Here is a 24,847-nt window from a genome sequence, read left to right as displayed (position 1 = left end):
GCAGGTGGTCTTCAGTCTCTAGTTGAACAGGAAGTGCTCATTCATTCCTCACGGGGTGACCCCTGTCACGGTCAGTGTGTCAGTCACACAGTTGTTTCTGACTCTTTGCGACCCCGTGGACTGTAGCCTCCCAGGTTCCTCTGTCCGTGGAATTCTCCAGGCAAGAATTCCAGAAAGAGAGATTTTAAACCCAGAACAGGGAAAGTGGCAGGGATCCCACATCAAGGACACATCTGTCAAGACTGACTCCAACTGCAGCTGCTAATTTCCCACATATTCTAAATAAACATGGTGGGAAGGCGTGGAAAGGGGGAGTCAGGAAACTGATTCCAGGTGAACTCACACAAGCCCTCAGTTTTCTCATCTGCACACTGGAATCAGAATGGGACATGGTGAAGTTAATTTTCATGGATGCTGATGCTCATTTTATATTTTCTCCTCTTTCTCTTCTCTCTCTGCTTATTCTCTCTCCATCTGGATCTTTTTCTAAAAAATAGAGTTGATTTCCTTATTCCTATTGTATTACTTGGGCTTCCTTTGTGGCTCAGATGATAAAGATTCTGCCTGCAATGCAGGAGGCCTGGGTTTGATCCATGGGTTGGGCAGATCCCCTGGAGGAGGGCATGGCAACTCACTCCAATATTCTTGCCTGGAAAATCCCCATGGACAGAGAAGCCTGGTGGGTACAGTCCATGGGGTCACAAAGAGTTAGACATGACTGAATGACTAAGCACAGTGCCTTGTATTACTTGCTTGGTTATCACTGCAAATTCTGCAAATGTTTTCCTGCTTTCTGGGCAATTAAGTGAGTCCACTGGAAAAAGCTGTGGCAGCAGGTTGAGGGTGCTGCAGAGTGACCTTTCAAACCCAGAGTTTTGTCTAGGATTGGCCTCAAGCAGCCCTGTGCTAAGACAGAGGGCACAGTGAGGTGGGGAAGGGAGGGTTTTCCTCTGAGTTGCTTATATTCTTGTAAATGGAGACATATCTGTACCTGGAAAATAGCAGGCATGTGAATGGGTGCTGGGTCCTTGATGCTGTCTAGAATGTCTGTATGACCCCAAGTGTAGTTTTCACATCTTTGACACAGGGTAGAGTGGGAGAATTGTCCCTGGAGTTCTCTGAGACTCTAAGTGCCAGCTCCACACAGTGCAGAAAAGAGACATTTGATACAGGGTCAGAGTCGGTCACATCTCACCTGTCACAGCCTCCTCCCGGGTTAGAAATGAGCTCATCTCTTGATCTGATCCTGCACCCAGATCAGCATTCACTGGGAAGGTTCAAAACCACTGGGAAAGATGCCCCCCCATGCCCTCCACATGCTGGGGAAGATGTGGGGGGCAGCAGAGGGATGCAAAGAGGGGAGCTGTGAGGTTATGAGTATCATGCCTAAATTCAGAGGAATTAGGCTCTGAGGGGAGCCTCAGGCTCTCAAGGGAGGAGCAAGGTTCAAGTGGAGGAATTAGGAGAAATCAAGAAATGATCAAGAAAAGAAATCAAGAAATGACACAGGTCCAGGGACTTCCCTGGTGGTCCAGGGGCTAAGACTCCATATTTCCAAAGCAGGGGACCCGGGTTTGATTCCTGGTCAGGAAACTAGATCCCACAGGCTGCAATGAAGATTAAAGATCCCGTGTACTACAACTAAGAGCCAGAGCAGCCAAATAAATAAATAAAACAATAAATTAGTTACTAAAACATAAAAAAGAAAGACTTGTGTCCAGAAGGTGTCATATCTGGTGCATGTGTGTGTGTGCTCTCAGTGGTGTTCGACTCCCTGTGACCCCACGGGCTGTAGCCCACCAGGCACTCTCTACTAATGTGGGCTCGCCTTCAAGTGGTGCCCGTGGCTTGGGTCCGGCCCTCCTCTTTCTCTTCCTTCCTTTTGCTCATGCAGTTTGTTCCTTCCAGAAGACTATATCTGTAGAACAGCTCTACATCTGACGTAATAATAGCCTTTTCTGAATCCAGGGTAAATACTACCTCCTGGGAACTTCCAGATACCTTGGCCTGAAACCACCTCCTTTCTGCCCATGTTCTTTGTCATTCCTTGTGGTTACCACCAACTAATTAACAAACACATGCCAGCTTGTGATTTCTTCCCCGTCGTTGTTTTAAACTACCAGGCTAAGCCCTTATGGGGGGTGTATGGGTGGCGAGTGGGGCTGTGTAGTGAGAAGATGGCTTTGGAGTCACATGCATGTGCTCGTGTGTGCTGAGTCATGTCTGACTCTTTGTGACCCCATGGACTGTAGTCCGCCAGGCTCCTTTGTCCATGGGATTCTCCAGGTAAGAAATACTGGAGTGGATTGCCATTTCCTCCTCCAGGGGGTCTTCCCGACCTAGGGATCGAACTCATGTCTTCTGTGTCTCCTGCATTGGCAGGTGGATTCTTTTGCCACTGAGGCACCTGGGAAGCCCTTGGAATCACATAGATTCTGTTGAATCGCAGCTGTGACACTTACATGTGAACAGAAAACCTTGGCCCGATTATTTAACCTCTTGAAGGATCAATTTCCTTACTTCTAAAGTGCTGATCAAATAGGATCTATCATATAGGATTTCTGTAATTCCCTGGAGAAGGGCATGGTAACCCACTCCAATATTCTTGCCTGGACAGAGAAGCCTGGTGGGCTACAGTCCATGGGGTCTCAAAAGAGATGGACATGACTGAAGTGACTTAGCATGCATGCACTGTGTGGCTTTCAGTAAATTCTGTCTCCTTTCCTAAATCTTATCAGACCAAATCCTCCCTGGCTGAGGTGGGAGAACAGCTGCATTGTGTACACATATCTCGGTCTTCAATCCATTGTGGGTGCGCTGAGCACCTAGTGTGGGCACCAAGCACTGGGCTCTGCAGATCGTAGTCCCTCAACCAACATGAACTGACTTGATAGAAATTATACCCAGTACAGTTCATGCCTAGATCTAATTGAGATGATGTCCCATGTGTGGATGGTCATTTGATTTGCAATGACAGCAAACAGTGGGATCCCCCACAACGTGGTTAACTTAGGGCTCATGACTATATTCACCCCAAGCCTGGGGATAGGATGAGAGTTCAAATAAAAGTCTGGATTGTTTAGGTGAGATCCTGATGCTGCTGGTGTCCTCTCCAGTGACCCAAGCCTTGTCACTCTCAGAGCTGCCCCGTGTTCACTGAATGAGCCCAGCCATCCCTGTTCTACCCTTAGGCAACAGTGAGTACCTTACAGCCAAGATCAGCTTATACAGCGGTTTCACGGACAATCTAAAGACTGCCTTTATTGGACTTCCTTGGCGGCACAGTGGATGGGAATCCTTCTGCCAAGGCAGGGGACATGGGTCTGATCCCTGGTCAGGGAAGATCCTATGTGCTGAGGTGCAACTAAGCCTGTGCACCACAACTATGGAGCCTGTGTCTAGAGCCCGGGAGCGGCAACTACTGAAGCCCACGTGCTATAGAGCCCAAGCTCCACAAGAGGAGCTACCGCAACGAGAAGCCTGCAACCAAGAGTAGCTTTCACTTGCTGCCAGCACAGCCAAAATAAGTAATTAATAGACTGACTTAGGTTGGCTGAAGGTGTGAGTGGGTTTGCAGGTAAAGGCCTCCCTGTGGAGGTGGGTGATAGGCACAGCGGGAACCTGAACGGAGTAGATTCCAGTTCAGGGCACAGTGAAAGTGTCAGTTGCTCAGCGGTGCCCAACTTTTTGTGATTCTATGGACTGTAGCCGGCCAGGCTCATCTGTCCATGGGATTTTCTGGGTAAGAATACTGGGGTGGGTTGCCATTTCCTTCTCAGGGGACTCAGGGATTGAACCCGGGTTGCCTGCATTGCAAGCAGATTCTTTACCGTCTGAGCCACCAGGGAAGCCCACAGTTGTTTTTAAAAACATCAATTTCTACTCTCTCTGGCCTTTCTGTCTTGATTTCCTTCACTCACGGAAAAAGGTCCTTGCTAGTAACAACTGCTTGACCTGGATCTACTGTGATGGGAGATATGCTATTCTTCTCTCTGGGGTCCACTTTGAACCCAGGAGCCATGCAATTTCCTGAAACAGCCTAGTCTCAGTTTCCTAGGAGACCATATAGTATGGGAGAAGGTGGGTACATTAAAACTACAACCTGAATTCATACCTTTGACTCATCACTTGCTATATTTTAGATGAGCTTGAGAAAGTTTCTTGACAACTCTGGCCAGAATATCCATGAATGATGGCTCTGGAAATTGCTAATTGCCAGTTAGGAGGAGAACAGGGAGTGATGACTCCTATGACAAATTGCTCTAAACATCTTATTTCCTCTAAATCATCAAACAGAAGTCCTTCTGTTCCCTGAGCAGTCTGATCTGTTGGGTGGGGTGGTAAAAGGCGTTGGGAGGAAGGAAGCTTGTATCACATTGGAATCTTGAGTGAGCCAGGGATGTAGAGGTCGGATCAGAAAGGACCGTTAAAACAAATCTTGGCCTATATTTCATGGCAGAACAGGACGAATGCTCTTGGAGTGAAGCCCAGCCCCTTCTCATGTTCTATTAAGTCCCTACGTTCTACGCCCTCACTCCTGCTTACACCACATCATACCTCTATTCCCAGCCACATTCTAGCTATTTCTTGAACATAAAAATGTGTTTCCTCTTAATGGCTTTAGTTCCTTCTCTTCCTTCTTCCTGGTACACATTTCTGGATCTTTCCCTGATTGGCCACTTTCATCATTCCAGCCTCAGTTCAAATGTCCCTTCCCTGACCTCCCTCACCCCTACCCAGTACCTCCCTATCATGTCACCCTATTATTGTTTATTTATAGCATTATCATTACTAGAACTTCCTGCACTTTTCCATTTGCTTGTTTCTTGTTTGTTTCCTCTACTAGAATATACACTCCATGAGGGCAGGAACTTTTGCTCACTACTATCCCTGGGGGCTTAGATGGTAAAGAATCTGTCTGCAATGGGGAAGACCCAGGTTCGATCCCTGGGTTGGGAAGACTCCCTGGAGAAGGGACTGGGTACCTACTCCAATATTCTGGCCTGGAGGATTCCATGGACAGAGGAGCCTGGCAGGCTACATACAGTACATGGGTTTGCAAAGAGCTGGACACGACTGAGTGACTAACACTATACCTACTTGGGCTTCCTAGGTGGTGCAGTGGTAAAGAATTCACCTGCCAATAAAGGAGACAGAGGAGATGTGGGTTCTATCCCTGGGTCAGGAAGATCCCCTGGAGTAGGAAATGGTAACCCATTTCAGTATTCTTACCTGGAATATTCCATGGACAGAGGAGCCTGGCGGGCCACAGTCCACTGGGTCACAAAAAGTCAGACACAACTGAGCACCCACACACGCATACATACTTCAGGTGTCTGCAACAGTGCTTGGCACATGGAAGGTGTTCAACACATATTTGCTGAATGAAAGAATGAATGGTGCTTCATGAATGGGCAATGTCCCTTCTGGATTGTTTGGGAATGGAAGGAGCACTAAGCTTAAGACTGATAATAACTGTTGCAAATCAACCGATTTCAAAGCATTCTTGCCTCCTCAACCCTGAAACACATTAGAAACCCTAGGAGGAGTGTTAACTCTGAATGCGGGTTGGGGTAGCCCGGAGCATACCATGGCCCCTGGAAACATCCATTCACCCTCCTCTCCTGCTAGGAGAGGGCCAAGACTGGTCAGCATGGATCTGGGGACCACCAAGCAGGGAGTGGTGGGTGACCCAGGAGATAGCACCCAGGGACAGAACAGAACTCAGAGTCATCTAGCAGCCTGATGAAGGCTGTGTATTTAAGGAGCTGGGACTGAGCCAGGTCCAGAGCTGAGAAGGAAGGCCAGCCATAATGGTACTTCTTAGGATGGGAGGCTGCACCCAAACCTGGCCCCAAAGCATAAGACCAGACCAGGGTGGGCACCAGAGAGAAGAATTCAGCTCAACATCACCAGCCTTTCCCCATTACTCCCACCTCTCCTTACCCTCGACTGCAAATTCCCAGTAAAACCAGTTTAAAATGGAGAGTGGTACATTAATGGCTCCTGATTCACTCGCCCAGGACACTGAGCTTTGCCCTGTTCTCTGTGTGGAAAAAAACTGGTACTTGGGACCTGCCCCTTCCTGTTCTCAGTCTTCCATTCCAACCCGGGCTCTTGGAGGTTTTCTCTGCATTAATTTCAGACGTTGTGTAAATATCAGACCTGGGAGTTTGGAAAAGAGTAAGTATCCTTCGGCCCAAACTTTCCATCAGGCACAAGAACCTTTCCTGGGGCAGGAATCTGGGGCCAAGAACTGAGTTCCCTCCAGTTGGCGCTGACCATCAACCTGGCAGGACAGAGTGCTCCTTCCTGTAGGAGTTTGGGAAGGGGCTAGGGGACCCAGCAGGACTCCTCAGGGGCCTCCCTTGGTGGGAACTGAGCCCAGGTTTCCAAAACGATCTTTGGTAAAGGTTTCTGGCAGCTGAAGGTCCCGGCCAGCAACGACACAGGCGTTTGGGGTTACAGATGAATTCCTGAGCAAAGCAGAGGGCCAAGTGCCTAGGAGGCAGCTGAAAGGAAACAAGGGGCAACTAGCCTAACCCCTTAAACTCTGGGGGCAGATGCCCAGGTTCTTGGAGTTTAGTCTAGACTTGGGGTCTAGTCAAGAGTAAGAAAGAGGATGGGCCACTGGAATCAAGCCTCATTCTCTTGACTGTAGTTTGCATGCCCTAATTCTAGGACTGGGAAGACGTCATAGAGAACATTCACTTAGTTCCTTTTGGGTCAGGCTTCTCTTTGAGAGCCACTGGGAGTTGTGGACCTGGCTCCCAGAAGGTACTCTCTAAGTCTTTATTTACCTGGGGGCCTTGGGCCACGCTGGATTGTCTGTACTAACAGTGTGATTTATGGTGAGAGTCTTGGGTCATGTGATATCACCTTGACCTCTGGAAGGACTGGAAACTAAGGTCAGCATGTGGGTGGTCAGCCATGTCTACATGACCAACCCACAGTGAAAATCCTGGACAGCCAGGCTCAGGTGAGCTTCCCGGATTGGCAACACTCTGTACACACTGCAACCCATTGTTGCTGGGGAAGTAAAGGTTGTCCACACAACTCCCTGGGACAGCGCAACTGGACGCTCATGCCTGGTCTCTCTGGGACCCTGTCCTGTGTGGCTCTTCCCTATGCTGACTTTGATCTGTATCCGTCTGCTGTGATAAATAGTAACTGTGAATGTAACAGCTTTGCTGAGCTCTGAGTCCTTCTAGTAATCGACTGGACCACAAGGAGGTCTTGGAGACCTCCTGAAACTTTCTGCTCCACCAGGTTAGTTAGCCCTGCCCAGGGGGTCCAGTGTGGTCCGGGTAGACAGCAGACAAGCCCGCTTCTCCCCATGGCCATCCCTCAGTGACACTGCTTTCTCTTCTTGGCGCATGTGCTCTGAGGAGCTGAGCATTCTTTTTTTGGCCCTCACGTGGACAGAATCATTGCCTTTCATCTGGAAAAGTTCCGAGGATTTCCTGGCTCTCCTCCCTCCCTCTTTCGCTCCATCAAACACCCATCATGTGGAAAACCGCAGCAGGTGTTGAGGAAGGATCAGAGTGGATCCGCCGCCGGGGCTCACTGTGTGAGGCAGGAGATGAGATGTGTGGATAAATCCTACAGCACTAGAGGGGAGCCTTTCTCAATGAGACCGCTCCACAAGCTAAGATACAGAAATCATTCCTGTTTTGGGAGGACCTGGGAGAACTGTGAAGAAGAGATGGCTTTTGAACTGAGCCTTGAAAGATGTGATGAAGGGGACGACAGAGGAAAAGATGGTTGGATGGCATCACTGACTCAATGGACATGAGTTTGAGTAAACTCTGGGAGATGGTGAAGGACAGGGAAGGCTGGCCTGCTGAAGTCCATGAGGACGAAAAGAGTCGGACATGACTGAGCGACTGAACGACGACAGTGGGCCTGTGGAGGTAGGGGAAGGGCATTCTAGGAGGGTCACATGAATAAAGGTATGGTGAAAGGAGTAGATCCAACTGGTGTAGGATCACATAAAGTTAGAAACAAAGCTGGGCCAGATTCTGAAGAGCCTCCATGATTGGGCTAAAGTGTTTGGCTTTATTTTGTAGGTGATGGTGGGGGCCTGTCTCAGGGTTTTGGGGAATGACCTGATCTCAGGTGTTTATCAGGAGGAAACCATGGCCCCCAGTATCTCTGCTCTGTGAAGTTCCCATTGCCATCAAATGTACCCTCCTCCCTCACAGCAGGAGTGCACGCGGTCTATAGCATTTGTGTTTCTGCAGGAAGACTGCACCCCACTGGGGTATGCACTGGGCTTGTCCATCCTTGGTTCTCCCTTGTCCATGAGCACCTACCCTTCCTCTAAAAATGGCTATAGATTGAAGGTTGAGCCCAAGCTGGGCATGGTGCCCAGCAGCAGTGTGAACAAACAAATCATCTCATTCAAGGTTCACAATCATCCTGGGAGGGGCTTCATTACTGGTCCTGTTTTTAGAACGGAGGATACAGAGGCTCAGAGCGGTAAATGACTTACCTGTAGCCAGGGAACGCCAGACCCAGAATTCAAACCTAGATTGGTCTGACTCCAAAACCAGTACTCCTAACTAGATCCCTGCTTCCCATGTCCGTGCTAGGGATGGGGGCAGGTGCTGAGAATGAAACCTGTCATGGGTTCGTTCTTGTCACCCAAAGCACTTTGACAATCTGTGGTCTCAGCTTTAAAGCATGATTCAATGAAGGGACATTTGTGGAGTGCCTCCTACATGGGGAGACTTCACATTTTGACTCAAAGCACCAAGGCACCTTGGGGCGGTAGAATGAGCGCAAAACCCAGAGACAGGCAGAGAACTTGCTCTCTGAACCCCTCACAGACCTTTCTGACTCTTGATTTGTTTCAGAACAATTGGAGAAGAGCTGCAAATATTGACATGATCAGATGTTTCACCCGTTTCCCGCTTCCTCCTTTTCCAGCTCTCTCCCCCGTGTCCCCAGTTCGCTGCCAGCTGCTTCTGGTGGTATGACTATGCCCTGCAAGGCTGTCAGGACTAAGGTGCCTATTAACCTCCTGATGGTATGCCAGAGCAGCGACCTTCATGAAAACACCTTCTAGGGATTCATGCTGTCTGCTGCCTCCCAGATCCTCCTAGTCAAGGTTTCTTCCTCACGAGAAAGCCAACTTTCCTTTTTCAAAAAATTGATTTTTTTTTAAAGCTGTGGTAAAATACAAATAGGGCTTCCCAGGTGGCGCTAGTGGTAAAGAACCCACCTGCCAGTGCAAGAGACCGAAGAGACACAAGTTCGATTCCAGGGTCAGGAAGAGCCCGTGGAGGAAGGCATGGCAACCCACTCCACATGGCAACCCACTCCACATGGCAACCCACTTCAGTATTCTTGCCTGGAGAATCCCTTGGACAGAGGAGCCCGGCAGGCCGCAGTCCATAGGGTCGCGAAGAGTCAGACATGACTAAAGCGACTTAGCACGCATGCAAAATACAAATAACATAAAATTTACCATCTTAACTATTTTCAAGTTCAGATATTTTATCATTCAGTGGCATCAAGTGCATTCACATTGTTCCACAACTATCCATTCACGTTGTTCCACCATCCATCTTCAGAATTCATCTTGCAAAATGAAACTCTGTACCCATTAAACAAGAACTCCCATTTCTGCTCCCCCCAGCCCCTAGAAACCACCAGGCCACTTTCTGTTTCTATGAACTGGACTTGGACTACTCCTTCTGAGGAGGCAAATCTATAGCCCTGTCTGGCATAATCTTTAGAGATCTTTGTGCACTATTCCAACTGGAATTTTTCCCATCCAATTTTTTTCTGGAATATTTTGTATATCCAGGGAGGCCTTCTTGTACTCAGGACTCTCTGGGGTACCACACTGCCTCCAGCATCCTGGGATGCTTTCACATACCCCAGCAATGATCTGCATCTTCAGGGGGTTGAGCTCTAAGGCTGCACACAAGCTGGAACCCAAGTAGGATCAAAACTCCCCTTGAAAATCTCTTAAGAAAGGTGTCCTGGTGGATTCCCCCCACTAACATTCTCTCCCAATGAGTTGAATGCAATCATCTTCCTTCCATTACTGCGTGGGACTGTTATTTCTTTATCTGAGAAGAAGATAAATTTGTTGGCTTGTTAGGAGGGCCAGGATATACGAGAAATACATATCATTAAATACTAGATGCAGGTGTGATACCTCAAGATCCTCATGCTCTGAGAGGAACAAGGGGACAGAGGTCAACCCTGGGGACAGCAAATTTGAACCCCTCGTCTCTGCCTCACTGGGGACCCAGAGCCATTAGTGGAGCGGCTGCAGAGTTTCTCACTAAAGCATGCTCTCTCCCAGTGACTGTCACTGCACTGTACTGCTTCAAACTCAGGAGAGCTTGATGCCAATTTCCCTTGATGGAAAAATTCACCCGCAGCTGCACAACCAGTGGATGTATGAGAACAAGGAACCAGGGCTCTCTGCATCATGTGATGAGCAGACAGCATTCTCTCCCATCTAAGCTGTGGGCTCTCCTGAAGGTCAAGGAAAACTTTTCATTTCTCCTTTTGTATTCCCTACAGTGTCCAATAGACAGCCTGGCATGTAGAAGATTCCAATTATGGAAAAACTATTTACTGACTTAGAAACACATTCACCTTATATGACGGAGCACAAAAAAACAAGCTGCAAAATAATATGTAGAATGAGACTCCATTTCATTTTTATGTAAATCTATTCATGGAAAAAAGACCACAAAAATATACAGAAATGTAACTCTGGTTATCTTCCAGTGGAGAGTTAGCAGTCAATTTTCTTTTTTCATTTTGAAAGTTTTTACTTCCTAAACTTTCTATGTGGTTTACTATTTTTTTAAAGGAAAAATGTTTCTAAAAAGAAAAGGAAATTTTATGTCCTTAAAAAAACTTCATTCAAGACAATCACAGAAGAGAATAAACTCCGGTCCTGGAAGCCATTAGGAGAACTGGAGTTTGTGGGTCAAAGCCAGCAGACTCCCCAGTGACCAATGTCAGCCAACTGGGGCTGGGGCGGATAGAGAGGAGTGTCTCAGTGGAGAAAGGCGGAGGGAGAAAGCTCTCTCCGTGTTAAAAGTCTTGGAAATCTGCTGGGAAACAAAATTTTCTTCTGCCCCAGTGTTCAACAGACTCTGGACCCACAGTCTTTCTAGCTCATGGCTCCCTCTCCTGGAGGTGGCCCGGAATCTGCCAAATAATCTCCATGAATCAAGGGCATGATGTGCAGGAATAAACAGGGCTTTACATATACACCCTGAAGGACGAGCCCCAGACTGAGGGACAAGCTCTGTGGCTTCTCTTTCTCATGCTAGATGTCAGTGCCTGGTCTGAGAAATTCATCTTCTCTCTAGGCAGAGTGCAGGAAACCATGAACTTTACAATCAGATAGTCATGAGTTCAAGTTCTGGCCCTACCACTTAACACTGTGCCTCAGTTTCATTATCAGCTATCCATGGGATTCTCCAGCGAAGAATACTGGAGTGGGTTGCCATGACCTCTTCCAGGGGATCTTCCCTACCCAGGGATTGAACCAGCATCTCTTATATCTCCTGCATTAGTGGGCAGATTCTTTACCACTAGTGCCACCTGGGAAGCCCCTCTATAAAACAGAGATAATTAAACCTACTTCATAGAGTTTCTGTTGACTCAGCATGAAGAGGTGTGTGTGTGTGTGTGTGTGTGTGTGTGTGTGTGTGTGTGTAGCTCGACTCATGTCATGAGAGGGCATTTATATCCTATGGACTCCACTTGCCCAGCCTCTGGTTAGAATACAAGCACTGACCTATTGGAGTGCTATCACTTATTTAATCTGCCTTTCCTGATAGAACTTCCTTTACATCTTACAAATGCAAAAAGTGAAAGTGTTAGTGGCTCAGTCATGTCTGACTCTTTGCAACCCCATGGACTGTAGCCTGCTAGGCTCCTCTGTCCATGGAATTCTCCAGGCAAGAATACTGGAGTGGGTAACCATTCCCTTCTCCAGGGGATTGTCCGGAGCCAGGGATTGAATCCAGGTCTCCTGCATTGCAGGTGGATTCTCTACGGTCTAAGCCACCAGGAAAGACCTAAAAATGAAGCATAGATCTCAAATATAACAAGAGTCAATAAAGAATGCTATGGGCTTAATTCTGTCTCTCCCCTTGCCCCAAAAGGTATGCTGAAGCTCTAACCCCCAGTACCTGTGAATGTGAGCTTATCTGGAAATAGAAGCTTTGCAGATGTAATTTAGTTAAGATAAGGTCATTACAATGGTTCAGTAGGGCTTGCTGCAGTTTCCAGGTATGTCAGGAGGACTGCGCTAGCTTCAGGGTGGCTGGAAACATAAGGTACTTGCTGCATCTCTCTGGTCCCATCCTGTTCTGAGCTTGTATGACTACTTAAGAGCATAAGTGGGCAGGAAAGCAGCTGATCAGCTTCATCTTGGGCAAGAAGAGGCAGTTACACGATCATCCAACACACTGACTCAAAATTCAGGTTCTGAGACACCAGGAATGGGCCCGGGGAACATTCACAATGAACAGCAATTACTGCTTGAGTGTACTTGCTCGGCGCCACACACCTTGGTTTAGCTATGTTATCTTGCTTTATCCTTCCAACAGCCTTATGAAAAGAGAGTCAGTGTACCCAATTTACAGATAAGGAAACTGATGCATGCAAGATTAGTCAACCCTGGCAAAGTCACACCTCTGGTTGAACAGGCCAAACTGGGCCCAGAGCCCTTCAACCTGACTGCACCCCTGGAAAACTGGCCTGATGGATTCCTTGGTGAGTCCAGGTGTTAGATGTCATTAGGAAGGAAGCTGGAAATAAAATGTAAGTGACAATGCACTGGACCCTCCATCACAAAAGAGAGACAAGATAAACTTGGAGTTCAAGGAAGGCCCACAGTGGGTGAGGCCCGAGAGCACAGAGCTGGAGGGGAATACTCTTAAGTGTGGATGGTGAAGGCTGAGAAGAGCTGCCCACTGAGGTCTTCAGAATCATGAAGATGCTGAGCTGCAATGCCAGGGGAAACCTCGTCTTGTTCTCCATCCTCTCCCTTGGTGCCTGGCTGGCCATCTAACATGTCATGGGGAGTGCTGGGACCCTGCAGCTTGAAAGAGGTACTGGAAATGCAATAAAAGAGCTCATGACCCATGCTGGGTGGCCACTGATAGAACCTGAGGCTCCAAAGGTGGCTGGACCTAAAACTGAATGTTTATTTCTAAAAGTAGCTGCTCCTCACGATGTTTGAGTCAGCATGAATCATTAAGGAAAGCTTGGAATGAGAGCAGCCATTCATATCCTCAGCTGGGCCCCTCTGATGGCAGAACATCAGCTCGCTGGGGTGACTATTCAGGGTCCCTGGGTCCTGGCCGGGGTGGGTGGGGCCGTTGAAGTGGGCGGGGCCGCTGAAGTGGGCGGGGCAGGTGGGAACTGTCCTTAGACAGCTGCCCTGTTCAGCAGAGCACTGGAAACAGGGAAATTGGGCCCTCGATCTAGCACTGACAGTCACACCTCCAGGCAGGACATATATTTTTCTAGGTTCCGGCTTTCACATCTACAAGAGAAAGATGCACCATACAATGGCTTTCAGAAGACATAAGATCAGAGTTGTTCTCATAGAATCTGATGCCAACTCCCACAATCATTGCCCCTCTCAATTCACTTCTGTGGCCTCTGTGGGGTGTCAGAGACACACAATTCCTATGCTGACCCCCTGGAGGATAGTTTGAAAAGCACTGGATAGAAGTCACTTGGCAGACTTTTAATTAATTTTTTTGGCCATGCCATGTGGCATGCAGAATCCTAGTTCCCCGACCACGGATGGAACCTGGGCCCATGGCGGTGAAAGTGCGGAGTCCTAACCACTGGACCACCAGGGAGGTCCCACTCAGCAGACTTTTACTGAGCACCTTCTGTGTGGCAAGTGTTTTCCATGTGCTGGGAGATAGAAGACAATTAAGATAGACAGGGCTTTTGGTCTTCGAGGAGCTGGGAAGGGGGCAGACAAGCAGCGAGGACAACAACCAAGCAGAAACTTTCAGACAGTGATAAGCTGCAAGGAAAATATGACAAAGGGCTGCTGGAGTGTGGGGTTGAGGGTGTCACGTTTTTTATACTGGGTGGCCAAGAAGGCTTCCTGGAGGAGGTGACATTTGGACCCGAATGACCAGAAAGAGCCAGCCACGCAGAGCCCTGTGGGAAGAGCATCCAGTCAGAGGAGCCCAGGAGGGCAAAGGCCCTGAGGTGGGAATGAAGTGGGAGGCCAGTGGCTAAAGAGGCCAGCGGGAGGCCAGTGGTGGGTGAGGGGAGGGTGTATCATGGAGACCAGCTCCTGCGGGCCTTGGGCTTTATTCTAAGTGTGAAAGGACCACACCGCTAAGGTCTTCTAAGAGCCTCGGCAATCCCCAGAGGGCGGAGCCTCCTCTGCCCTCCTGACTGCCTGGTGCCTGCATCTAAAGGTAGGTTCCTACACTGACACAGGGTTCTTTCGGTGACTAAGGAGTAGTCCAGACTAGTGTCCAGTGTCCAGCCACTGCAGTTGCCTGAGCCTTACTGGTGTTTATCAGAGTCTTGCTGACCCCTGTGGGTGAAGCCCGGGGCGGGGACCCTTGAGGCACTGAGAGAGCAGAGGGAGCTCCTGAGAGCAATGGAGGGTGAGGAGCCTCCTTAACCACGAAGTCCCTCCAGTCTCCTGACGGGGTGACACAGCAGCCCTCTCCCTGTGGAACGGGCAGGAAGGACTCAGGTTCTCTCACACCACGGGGACCTTCTCTCTTAAAATGTCAACAAGCTAGAGCAGAAGCCATGGCAGGTGGGGCTCAGGCAGCAACTGAAATCCAGAATAAGCCTGCGCCAGGGGAATTAAAGGCTGAGGTAAAGGGGTGAAGAAGCCCCCTGACTGGGCTGTGTGGACCTGGGTGGGGGTGACACCCACAGATGGAGTGGTGAGGAAGGGGGACAGAGACAGGCAGGGAGACAGGGCACCTCTGCTAAGCTCTGGGGCTGCCATTCTCCCCGGGGGCGGGGGCGGGGGTGTGCTGTTCATAGAGACTTCCAGGAGACTGGCGCCCCCTGGAGTCAGAGGGCAGGTAGAGCACACTGGGTCAGGCCTGCAGCCCAAGGGTGCAGGGGTGTGTGTGCCGGAGGGAGACCAGCCTGGTGTGGAGACAGAACCCTGTTCAGAGGCACAAGCCAGAGGAGGAGCCAGGGCCCCACCCTCCAGTAAACCACACTGAATGCTCTACCTCTCTCCTTTGTTTTTTTTAATCTAGGGAAAAAAAGAAGGAAAACGAACTCCCAGCAAGACCAGTGTTTAAACGGAAGGTGGCAAGGAGGAGGTGGAAAAGGAGAGGTTGGGTCCAGCTTTGCTCAGATGATAAAGAATCCACTTGCCATGCGGGAGACCTGGGTTCGATCCCTGGGTCGGGAAGATTCCCTGGAGGAGGACATGGCAAACCTCTCCAGTGTTCCTTGCCTGGAGAATTCCCATGGACAGAGGAGACTGGCGGGCTACAGTCCACGGGGTCGCAAATAGTGGGACATGACTGAGTGATTAAGCACAGCAGTGACTGTGTTTGAGGTTTAGGGCTTTAAGCTCTCCTTGGTGGGGTCCCCCTTGTCCTGGGTTGGCCCCCGGGGCCCTGGTGCTGCAGCTTCATTCCTGCCGCAGCATCAGATCTGGCTGACTGCTTAGATCAGCATCTGCAGACTGAGAACCTCACTTTGCTCTAGGGAAGAAGAGTGCTCTGGTCGCATTCAATGTGAGGAACTTGATGGTGATTTCCAATGCTCATTAGCACGCTGAGAAATCCTACAAGAAAGGGGTACTTTTTAAATTCTGTTTAACCCTTGGGGATGAGCTTTTTTTTTACATGCAATGCCTATTGACATCTCGGGAAGGAATGTTCCACTTTGGTGAATGCTGGGCTAGCTTCTTCTGCCTCTAGGGCAGAATGTACTTTTATATTCAGGTACATTAAATGTACTTTAATCCTGGGTCAAGGACAACTGTATGATGAAAGAATGGTGAGGGGATATGTCAAAGTTGCTCAGTTGTATCTGACTCTTTGTGACCCCATGGACTATACAGTCCATGGAGTTCTCCAGGCCAGAATACTGGAGTGGGTAGCCTTTCCCACAGGAGAGGGGAGGCGGGCCTCTACTTTCTCATTCCCCTAAAGAACAAAGGTAGGGGCACAGGCTGTAGTTCTATCTGCAAAAAAGGGAGGACAAGTCATACCAAAAGGTAGGGCTAGAGGGAGGGGCTTAGAATCAAATGCAACAAGAGAAACCGTTTTGGGCTTTAAATGAGGGGTTCGGACTAATGGGACTGCATTAGAATCACCTGGGGAGATTTTGAAAAACGCAGATGCCTAACCTGCCTCCCCTCAACAATCTCTGGGGAACTCCTGTTTCTCAAAAACTCCTCCAATGTTTCTGATTCTAGGGACAGAGATTACCTCTGGTGACAGCCTCTAGGCCCCCTTTCCAGTGTCTTGTAAAACAGACAAACATCTGCTGCTTCCCTGAGTCATCTTAGAATCCAGGTGTTCCCCTGAGCCATTCAGATAAGCAGGTCAAAAAGAGGCGTTTGGGGAGGAAGGGAGCACCCCTGACGGGGGAGGGGAGTAGTGGTGGGAAGGTCAGGCCAAGATCCAGAGTTTGCTGGGGAAAATGTGGCCTCCACTCCCCCTGGCTTCGGACTTTTCTCTTCTAATAGGTTTTCTTCCCCAAAACAACCCTGAGACCAGCAAGGACCCTGGAGGGACAGAGCCAGAAGGTGGCCCAATGGTGGGCGATGGGTGGTCCCAGGACACAGTGTGTCCACAGGTAGATGTGATGGCCCAGTGTTTCTGTGTCCTAGCATCTCCTGTTACTGGTTTGAATGTGACATGTGACGTGGAGGGAGGAGCCTCAGCACCCTGGTTAAAACCATGACTCTGCTAAGAGCAGCCTGCGCCCTCTCCAAGTCCAGTGCGCTCCCCTCTTTGGGACTCAGTCTTCTCCCTTGTATGATGGAGGCAGGGGATTTTTTCTTTTCTGGCCATACCTTGCAGCATGTGGGATCTTAGTTCCCTGACCAGTGACTGAACCCATGTCCTCTGCCTTGGGAGTGCAGAGTCTTAACCACTGGACCACCAGGGAAGTCCCAGGCAGGTGATTTAAATTCTCCCTAAGTCCCCCTGTGCTCTGAGGCTTCATGATTCTGAGAAGGCTCAGAGAAGTGTGTTCCTGCTCAGTCCCTCAATTATGTGTGACTCTGCAACCCCATGGACTGTAGCTCGTCAGGCTCTGTCCATGGAATTTTCCAGGCAAGAGTACTGGAGTGCGTTGCCATTTCCATCTCCAGGAGATCTTCCCGCCTCAGGGATAGAACCCGCATCTTCTGCATTGGAAGGCAGATTCTTTACCATTGAGTCACTTGGATTTCTCAAATCCACCCATTTGGTTAGTGGCTTTTAGTTAGGCCTTAATTTATTTCAACTCCATGTGAGTGACAAATGGTCCCATTTGAAAGAAAGGAAAATGGAGGTATTCAATGACATGCCTGCACTGAGATAAGTCTCTGGGTGCCTGATCCTGATTTGGTCCTCTTTTCAGTCCTGAGGTCCCATTCCTACCTCCCTCTTCCCATGGGGATCCAGCTCTTAGGGATGTCCCAGCTCAATGGTTGTATCTGCAGTTCCCTCTAGAGGGAGCTGTTGCCTGGTGCAGTAACCTGACCGTAGCAGGCAGTGGGAACCATAGGTCCTGGTTTCTGGCCTTCTTAGGTTAGATCAGCAAAGTGGAAGATGCCGATCTGGGTATTGTTGGCACTTTCCTTGTCAAGAATTGAAAGGAGTTTATAGAGCAATGGTCCACTGGTTTGTTCATTCATTTATACGTTCAGCCTGTCTGTGTGTGTCCAGTCCTGGCTCAGGTACAATGTATACCAGATACAGAACCAGCTTGGGCTTCACAGGCACCCCCACAAGGCAGCTTCCTAGACAGTAACTTCTCACTAATTTGGACCTGTGAGGGCAGGCCTTAGTATCTCTATTTTACAGATAAGGAAACTGAGGCTCAGAGGGGTGAAGCAATTTCCTCACATCACACAGCACAGTTCATGTGACTCCAAGTCCAGGGCGCCTCACAGTGGAGAATGCACACACTGGGCTTCTCACTGAAGCAAAGCCTTCCCCATCTTCTCACCCCTTGCTGAGAGCTATATGTATGAGGAGGAGGAGCTGACCCCCCCACCCTTACAAGCAGAAGGCATTACTATGGCAACCGTGCTCCAAACAGCAATCTTCTTGGACCTCATAATCACATGTCTACACCGGCTGATGCGGTAACTTTCCAGAGCGGGATCTTTAAAAACCTCAGATAATAATAACAGCTGCTATTTTATTGGATTGTGTGTCAGCTCCTTTATTTGCTTTATCTTGAATTCTCTCAAACTATCCCACATGTCTCCCATTTCATAGGTGCAGAAACTGAGGCTCAGAGCAGATGACTTGCCCAAGTGCTTGTAGCTAGGATTTCAACTTGGATCTGGGCCACCAAAGTCCAAGTTATCTCTACTTTACCTCTGTGGCCCTGGCTCTTTTTTTTCATTTGTTGTCTGCTCTTACTCACCTGCCACACTCTCTCTTCTTGCCCTCCTACCCCTGGCTTACTTTTCTGCTATTAGACACAGTCGGACATGGCCTGACCCAGTGACTAAATGATGATGTGGAGCAGGGTTTCTTAATCTTGGCACTATTGACATTTGGGGCTGGGTAATTCTCTCTTGTTGAGGCGAAGGCACTGTCCTGTGCATCATACATATTCAGCGGCATCCTTGGTCTCTACCCACTAAAGGTCAGCAGGCAGTATCACTCCTCTCTCACAGCGACAACACTAAGTATCTACAGACATGACCAAATATTCCCTGGGGTGCACACGAGCTCTCCAGTTTAGAACCATTGTCTTATAGAAATGAGGAGTCAGGGTCAAGTTGTTTATAACCCGCCTTCCCCATTAGACCATGGGCAGCTGCAGGGCAGGAAGAGCGAACTGTTTGATGTACTGCTGTGTTATCCATGCCTACTGCAGTGCCTGGCATGTGGCAAGTGCTGCTGAAAGGATGAATGAATGAATGAGGTTTCCATGAACATGGTATGTTTCAGGATGAGGGCCTGAAGGGCGATGTTCCCATCCAGATCCTCATTGACCTGCATGGCCTGGTGCACAATACCTTTTCCTTTTTAGGCCTCAGTCCCCCTCTGCCATCTCTTAAATGAGGGTCCTCCTTGGCCCTGAAGCCCTGGACATCAGTGGTCTGCAAACTGCCACGTTCCATCTCTGAGGCCCAGAGTCCAGGGGCTGAGAAGAGTCTCAGCCCTGGACAGAAGAGAGGCTGTCTCCCCACAGGCTGGACACTGAGAGCTGCCCAATCTTGAGTTTCTCCTTCTTTATCCACGCTCCTCAAGTCAAATCAATTACAGAGAGACAGTCAAGAGCTCCCCCCGCACCGTCCCCCCCAAGACCCTATGCAGTAGAGGTGGCTCCTTTTCAGAGCGTGTGTCTTAAAAGGAAAAACATGTAACCTCAAAGGTAACCAAATATCCCGATCGTGGTGCCCAGCACCACACACCCCAAATCCACCTATTCATGAGTTTAACAAAAAGCTTCTTTAGGGTACACTGTAAGGCCATTGAGAGGGAGAAAAGTCGCCTCTTACACACCCAGGCCAGCCCGCAGGGCCGCCCTCCCAGCACACACATACACACACTCACACACACACATACTCAGGCCGCTTACAAGAAGGCTCTGAGTTTTTAAAAGTAAACCCTACCGTTTCCGCTGTTGCCCTGGATTCAACTTTTGAAAAAAGGAACTGTTTTACCGCTTTCCCTACAAATTCCCCCTTTTTCTGGTCCTCCCTTTGCCTCAATCCCGTGCCCTCCCCCGAACCCTACTTTTGCCCCGCCCCCAGCAGCAGATCTTTTGCAGCCCCCACCCCAGCTCCCCAGGGCAGATGTCACACAGACAGCCTGGCCTTTGCCCCCTGGAACAGGGCTTTCTTAAGGGGGGCAGTAAAGCTCCCATCAAATATGATGGGAGCATGGCCAAGAGGTGGCCTGGTGACACCAGGAGAGGACAGCTCCTGTTTCAAGACGCGTTCCCATCCATAGACCACCCCTCCGCCTTCCCTTTCAAAAGGCAGCCAGTTAGCCCTGTCCCCTTGCCTGCTCCACTTGTAAGCAGGCCTGTCCTCTTCCTTGAACTTGCCCTTCATTCCCACCTCCAACTTCCATCTTCCAAGATACTTAAGGGCCTTGTTCCTACAAGGGCAGCAAGGATGCCCCAGCGCATGCCAGCTGGGGCCATGAGGCAAGAGTTTCTCAGAGCCGAAACATCATAGGGACCAGAGGCTTTCCAATTCTTTTGATCGCAACCCGCAGTGAGAAATATATTATGCAAATGCCAAATTTGTGTATATTAATACATATACATGTAGACTGTCAACACAAATACGCTTCTGTAGAACTGCAAAGTATGTATCAGAGAGCAAAGTTTTAGAAGCAATACTTACCTTTGCAACATGGGAGACACTATTCCTACTTCATTAAACTGCCACTAAATTGGTTTCAAAACTGGCAGTTGGACAACTCCTGTGCTAAATGTTCTTGTGGGAACAGACTGAAAATGACACTCCTAACTGGGGCCCATGGGCTTCCCTTGGCTCAGCTGAGGTCTTCCTAGCATCTAACAAGAGGGGCCTTGAGAGGGACCAGGTTCTAGAAAAGATCGTTAAAAAAAAGTCCACATCAAAAGTTGGACACATGGTCTTTCACTGAGACAGATTTGGGACCCTGGGGTGGAGGGAGTGGCTAGAAACCACTAGAGGAGAGGAATTCAGGTTTGTGGTGCCTGCTGAGAGCTGAACAAGGCATTATATTATGTCTTTTAGTCCTCACAAAAATCCCCAGTTGGAGGTTTTCCTCCCCTTTTTAGAGAAAAGAAAACTGAGTCTCAGGGAGGTTAAGTAAGATAAAGTCATGTGGCCAGTAGTTGGCTGAGCTGGGATTCGAACCCGGGTCTGCCTTGGCTGGCAGGCTTCTTAGCCACATGGCTCCTCTCTACCAGCTCAGGAGGTGAGCTCTCTCTCAGATTCCAACTCTGACTGGGGAGTCTGACAGGCCATTCTGGGTCTGTGAGGATGGAGAAACGCCCCATCTCAGCAGGTGGGGGTGCAGGCTGCCTGGGATGGGACTGTGTGTGTGAGAGGAAAATGTACGCGTGGGTGTGAGGAAGGGCTCAGACAGTGCAGTTTCTCACCCCTCAAACACACAGACTCCCCACCCAAAGAAGTAATAATATATTTTCCCCTTCTGAATTCTTTGCTGTTGAACAGAGGGCTTTCAGATAATAAAGGGAGAATCCCAATTTAAGTATGAAATTCACTGAAAATTTCTAGTGAAAGAAAACCTTCTACTTAATATTAAAATCAGTAATAATAATAATATCAAACAGCTTTGAGTGCTTGTCCGGTGGCAGGCACTGTGCTGAGAGCTTTGCTTGAGTCATGTCAAACCTTCCGTTTACAGAGGACCCGCTCTGGGCCAGCACTGAGCACAGAGCCCGGTACCTAGGTGGCGCTTGCAGATATCAGAGAATGAATGAATGTACCCGGTGTAGAGCTAGAAACTTCACAGAAGTACAACTAATTTGAGCACAACTCTATGTCACCTGAGGAATTCCAGTATTTCTCTGAGGGATATTTTCTTCCTTTTGAATATTCCTTCATCCAAAACTTTTTAAACTGGAGAGATCTTTTGTTTTGTACTTTTATCTTCCAGGTTAGAATCATCATTTCCCCCCACCCCACGTTCTCACCCCTAATAAGCCTTTGGCTTTTCTCCCCTATTGCTTTTCCATTCCTGGGTAGTCTCTTCCTGGCCCAGTGATTGACAGGTCAACACTCTTATATCAAACTGAGCCTTGTAAGCTCCTTTGCCCAGGAGCTCAGGCAACTTGACTGTCCTGTTTCCTTGGCAACCCTTAAGGCAAGGAAGAAAGAGAAGGATTTCATCCCAGACGTCTGGACCCTTCAGTCAGGACTAGTGATCGACTGTGGCCTCGGAAAACCTACATTCTAGTCCTACTCATGCTCCTTAATCATTTCTGGAATCACTTTCCCTCAGAGATGAGGGTGTTTCCAAGGCTCAGGGTTTCCCCAGACTGTCAGACACCCACCCGCTGCAGTATCCAAGACCTGAAACGTCACACTAACCCAATTCAGCTTTGCATATTCCTCTCTTCCCTCCTGGCAGCCAGCCACTCCCACAGTATTTACGCATCAATCAAAATGCACAGCCCTGGGCTCCTTAGTGGTGAAACCCTCGAAGAACCCCATCAGAACCCCGCTTATGACAGCAAGGAGGAGAATGATGAAAAAGTTTGGGTTGGATGCTGTCCCCTTATAAGAAATGACGCCCACTCCTACAGTCTGCTCTAGCCTAGGACATGGGTTCCACTGACACTGGCAACTGCCTACCAACCCCAGGGGTAATGGGGGTTACCCCATCCTGCTGCACCATCACTGGCTTCTCCTGCAGGGGAACCTAGAGATGGAAAGGCTACCTGTGGCCCTGGGTCCTCATCTCTCCTCTTCTTCCTTGAGGAATGCTCCTCCTGGGTGGCATGTTCAGAGCACTGTTCTTGGCTCTCTTGCGGGCACCCTGTCCCAGGGTCTGCCAATTTCTCCTGGCTTTTTCCACCTCCAGGTGCCCAATGGCCAAGGAAGTGGGACCAAATGGGGGGTTCTCTCAGCCTCTGCTTAGGCACCTGCTGGGTACCTGGCACACTGCCTTGTCATTTCATTCGGTGTCCAATCACTCTGCTGTCAGGAAGCCTCCTCTTTCACCTCCGACAGAGGACAGGCCAAGGCTCGGGAAGATGAAGCATCTCCCCACCCCCGTCAACTCAAAAGTAGCCCAGCGGGATTGGGACCCACAGTTCTCCGACTCTGAAGCAGCTACTCTGTCCACTACGGCTCCTCCCGGACCCTGGGGCTTGAAAACAGACGGGAGTTTGGAGCGAAGTCTCCTTTGCTCTCTCTTCCAGGAGACAAGAGCCCCTCCTCACGTGTTCCCTAGCCCCATCTACGCTAAGTCTGCAACAGCCAGAAAGTTTGCTCAAGTCGATTGCGGACGCAGCGGGTGTCTGTCGGGGGTCCGTAGCACACGCCTCCCAGGAGAGGGGGAGACCGAGGCAGCGCAGCCTCCGGCACAGAGGGGGAGCCACAGCACCTCCCCCGGCTCGCCAGGCGCGCTGGGAGAGCCTCCCTCTGGAGGGCAGGAGACGGTTACCTTCAAGAGTTGGGCTTCCTTCTCCAAGAACTTCAGTCCCATACACTTGGCGAGACAGCGGGGGCTCCTGGGGCCGGGAGGCCCGGGTCTGGCCGCGCCGCGGGGGAGACGCTCTGGGCGGGCGCTGCGCACCCCTCCTCCTGCCGGCGTCCTGTCCGCAGGTCCCCTCGGGCGGTGGCCGCAGCGGCGGCGTCTGGGTAGCGGAGTCCCGGTCGGCCAGGGGAAGGGATGCTGAAAGGCGCCCGGAGCCCCCTGACACCCGTCTCAGATGCCGGCCGGCGAGGGTGCTGAGAGAGAGAGACCTTGAGCAGCGCCGCGCGCGTCCTCAGCTCTGCGAGCCCACTCTGGAGCGGCGGGAAGGTAGGTGGGCGGGCGGGCAGGCGGGCGGGCACGGCGCGCGGTGACACATACATAGGGGCGGGCGGGGGAGGGGAGGGCCCGGGAGGGGGCGGAGGGGGGCGAGCGCGAAGGGAAACCCCACCCCCGGGGGACCCGAGGGGCGGCCGACAGGGGGAGGGGAAGGCAGAGGCTGCTGGAGCGCGCTGGACCCCGGCTCCGGTCCGGCGCGCAGAGGGAGAAGCCGCCCGGCGCGCAGGGCGCCAGAGGAGAGCTTCCCACGGCAGCGCGGCCCCGGCAATACCGGGGCCCGCGGGAGGACGGCGGCGCGGGAAGAGCTGTAGGGCCCCGCGTCTGCAATGCGGTCGGGCCGCTCCGCAGTCGGAGGGGGCCCCGGAGGGCCGCACCGGCACTGGCAGCCCCTGGCGGGCCGGGCTCCGCGGCCGCCGCGGCCGGCCCGGGCTCTCTGGCGCGCGCGCGGGGTCTGCGGCTGATGCTCCGCAAGAAGCGATAGCGAGGGGTGCGGCCCCCTGCTCCCCGGCCGCGCTCCGGAAGGACTCTCCTGGGGAACTGGGTGAAAGTTTTTGGGGATGGGGTGCTCCGAGAAGGCAGGGGAGTGTGGAGGAGGCAAAGGAGGTTAGGGGACTGCGGGGAGGCGTTCTGGGGCTGGAAGCCTCAGCATCAAAGGCTGAGGGTCTTCACAATCCAGGAGAGACAGACAAGGATGTATTTCAAACGGAGCAGGAATTCTCCAGTAGCTGCAGACACCACCCTCTTTAATTTTGATTCCAGGCAAAAGAATAAAAGAACTAACAGCATTTGAAGACCTTCTGTGAGCTGGCTGCTTAATACACATTAATATCTCATTTAATTTTCCCAAAGAGCCCAAGGAGATACATATTACAACTACTTCACCTCCCGCAAAAAAAAAAAAAAAAAAAAAAAGTGAAAACGGAGGCTCAGAGGGTGATGGAATTACCTCTCAAGGCCGGGTCTGAATTCATACCCAAAGTCACACTGGCTTTGCTGCTATGCGAGCTGGCGGTTCAGCCTCAGCACTTTTGGGGGACGCAGGCTGGCTGGTGGCCTTCAGCATCCTTAGGGAGGAAACTGCTGGTGACTGACATAAGATTTAGCGGCCTTGGTCAGTGTGGTAGAAGCCGCTAGACCCGTCACTGGGTAGGGACTGA

At 50.4% G+C, this 24,847-nt stretch overlaps 1 protein-coding gene across 4 annotated transcripts in view; it reads right to left on the bottom strand.

The window, feature by feature from the left end:
* ACAN (aggrecan) overlaps positions 1-23,675 on the bottom strand; it is a 68,186-nt gene extending 44,511 nt beyond the window's left edge. For all 4 annotated transcript variants that reach the window (XM_060401386.1, XM_060401387.1, XM_027957060.3 and 1 more), the window contains exon 1: positions 23,322-23,675. The gene's annotated coding sequence lies outside the window, so the exon portion shown is untranslated. The remainder of the gene's footprint in view (positions 1-23,321) is intronic.
* Positions 23,676-24,847: the final 1,172 nt, after the last annotated feature.

This window comes from Ovis aries, chromosome 18 (genome assembly GCF_016772045.2).
Source record: "Ovis aries strain OAR_USU_Benz2616 breed Rambouillet chromosome 18, ARS-UI_Ramb_v3.0, whole genome shotgun sequence".
Classification (NCBI taxonomy): Eukaryota; Metazoa; Chordata; class Mammalia; order Artiodactyla; family Bovidae; genus Ovis; species Ovis aries.
This window is presented reverse-complemented; position numbering and strand designations above follow the sequence as displayed.